This window comes from Schistocerca serialis, chromosome 4 (assembly GCF_023864345.2).
Source record: "Schistocerca serialis cubense isolate TAMUIC-IGC-003099 chromosome 4, iqSchSeri2.2, whole genome shotgun sequence".
NCBI classification, from domain to species: Eukaryota; Metazoa; Arthropoda; class Insecta; order Orthoptera; family Acrididae; genus Schistocerca; species Schistocerca serialis.
The window spans coordinates 857,546,634-857,549,716 of NC_064641.1; the positions used below are offsets into that span (position 1 = coordinate 857,546,634).

The 3,083-nt window shown below is 40.9% G+C and overlaps 1 non-coding gene across 1 annotated transcript; it reads left to right on the forward strand.

Moving 5' to 3' along the window:
• Positions 1-655: 655 nt before the first annotated feature.
• On the forward strand, positions 656-730 carry Trnat-ugu (transfer RNA threonine (anticodon UGU)). The gene has a single exon. It is a non-coding gene; the product is annotated as a tRNA-Thr (tRNA).
• Positions 731-3,083: the final 2,353 nt, after the last annotated feature.

Sequence of the window (3,083 nt, forward strand, 5' to 3'; positions counted from 1 at the left end):
CCTGAACTCTGATAATTGTCTGGAAATAAAAATTTAAACTTTTCACTCGAGGGAAGACTTGAACTAAGGACCTCTCGTTCCGCAGCTGCTAACGCTAACCACGTGACCACGGCGCTCTTGAGCTCACACCATCCTTGATGTGGTCTATGTTTCCCATGAAATACTCAGTTTGTATATTTTGCTTATTTTTTTCATACTTCCACACAACTTCTTCCTGTTTTCTCGATTGATCTGTGTTCAGTTTTTCAAGGCCTATCCACTGTGCCAACTTATAACTAAATCTGAGGGGGGTGCGATGGGGAGGTTCCCTTGTAAGATGGTATTTGTTCTTTCGGACATGTCCGAAAGAACAGATACAATCGGTGACCATGCAGGTCGCTAGAATGAAATCACAATGAAATGAACACCCTTAGCTGCTTACAGGCGTTGACATGTCCGAAAGAACAGATACCATCTTAATATACATATAGCTAAGGCTCACCCGCCAGTTGACCACAGACAGTGCCCGAACTCTTACGGGAATCGGCAACGCGCCGCGAGTAATGAGTATAATGGGCGGGGGCACTACGAATGTAGTGCAGGACAATACGCCGAGAATGTGGGTTTCGCGGGGGGCGTGACAGAGATAAATCCCTGCAGTCGTGCTATCCTCTGTGTCCTCGGTGGCTCAGATGGATAGAGCGTCTGCCATGTAAGCAGGAGATCCCGGGTTCGAGTCCCGGTTGAGACACACATTTTCATCTGTCCCCGTTGACGTATGGCAACGCCTGTAACTAGCTAAGGGTGTTTATTTCATTGTGATTTCATTCTAGCAAGCTGCATGGCCACCGATGGTATCTGTTCTTTCGGACAGATGCCATCTTAGTATACTGTTGAGAAAATTTAGAGCACCGGCATTTGAAGCTGACTGCCGAACGATTCTACTACCGCTAACATACATTGCCCGTAAGGGCCAAGAAGATAAGATACGAGAAATTAAGATCCATACGGAGGCCCAAAGGCAGTCGTTTTTCCCGCTCTTTATTTGCGAGTGGAACAGGAAAGGAAATGACGAGGAGAGGTACAGGGTACCCTTCGCCATACACCGTACGGTGGCTTGCGGACTATCTATGTATAGTAGATGTACATGGAAAAAATCACAAAACACGTGCAATGTATTGTTTTTCCTTAAATAAAGTTGTGTTTCAAGATTTAGCATTAAAACGTGGTTAATCTCGACCGCTCACGACAAGCGGGACATCTGGATTTGAGTCCCAGTCCAGCACAAGTTTTCATATATTTCCAATACACTGTACACCTGTCGTGTAACGGTATTTGCAGTTCGCTAATACGTTTTATAATTAGCATTGATAATCATGAACTTGAAGCATTTTTGACAAGTTAAAAGTCTTTCTGCGATTACAAAAAATTATTTCTAAGGAATTATGCTAGATACCGTTATGCAGTTTGTTGCAAATGCTAGCTGAACTCATTACGTTTTTTATCGAACACTTCCATATGCGCTTCGTTTCTCTCCTCGTCGACACCCTCTCGTCCATTGCCGGTCTGCAACGTCTCGTAAGAGACTGCCCATAAGGAACTGATGAACTCACCACTTTACCCCTATGGGAACTACAAAAAACGTCGAGATATTATGCTTGGCGGACGTACGGGCTATGCTGTTGGGCGGTCTCTACCGATCGATCTGTCGGGAAAGTCTTTACCTAACAACTGACGAACAAATAACCAACGGAGTACTGGCGCACCATCTTCTTGAAACACTATCTATGGCTGAAATTCCTGCATCCTATGCAAGGAAAAGTTCCAAGATGCTCAGGTAAACTGTTTTAGTAAGGATAGGCTCAGTGAAAAACAACGATCAAATTCTTGTGTTATGCATCAAGCGACAGCACACATTTATATTCGTCCTGTCGTGTAACTCCTGTATCACGATATGTGGATCTCTAACTTTCTCATCCGGACAGTACGACTGTTTACTACTTCCTTGTAAATACGGAAAGTCACATTATCGGAAAAATAAACTTTAGTAAGGCGATCATTATCCGCATTGTTTCCTTCCAGTATGTTCCAAGCAAACTCATTAAGGCTGGGGCTAGTGATGTGAAATGCCTGGGCATTTAGAAGTTGGGGAAAATGCCCACGATAAATACCTGGGCAAATGCCCAAAATTCGCAAATGCTCAGGCATTTACGTACTTTAAAGGTTGATAAGCAGCATTTATAAGAAAATTTTAAAGTGACATTTTGTATTGGGGAAGGTGTTTTGCAACACTGCTTCTGTAGTGGTTGGGTAATCAAGTTGTAAAAGCTGATTGGGAGTGTGGGATGAGTACTTGGGGGAAATAAATTGGACTGTACACATAACTATACATTTTAAATTACGTCAATTCTTGGGTTAGTAAAAATAAAAACAGAAAACAAAACTCAAGTTTAAAAGTAGGCCTTGAAAAAAGTATAGCATATTTAAGTAGATAGCCTGTAGATAGTACTTATACTATACTACTAGAAAAAAATCAGAGTAAGAAAATGTTTATCCATACTTATTTCAATTAGGGATGAGTCATGTGTCGATTCCGATTCTTCGAGCCCAAGAATCGCCGATTCTCTAGGAGTCGAACGATTCCAGCGTCTTTGGCATCGATTCTTTGTTATTAAATGTTTTTATGTTAGTGTTCTCAATTTATATTTACAGCAGCGGAGACATACAAAAGTAGAAAAAGAAAGGAGCCGAATAGAAAACTATAGTCTGTCTCAATATAGCTAAATCTAACAATAGTCTTTTTTTTTTTTTACGGAAAACAGTTTGAAATTCAAGAATATTTTATCATCAAGATAACATCTAGCTCTTTAATACATTCAGTATTAATTTTTCTATCCATAATGATTCTTCAGTAATATTCAGAGATGTCACATGTAGTATGAAGTGTGTTACATTACAAATCGATGACTTAAAAACAATTTTAGAGAGAGAGAGAGAGAGAGAGAGAGAGAGAGGGAGAGAGATAGAGAGAGAGACGGAGAGAGAGGGAGAGAGAGGGAGAGGGAGAAGAGCAGAACAGGTAAAAATAAAATGTACATGGTAAA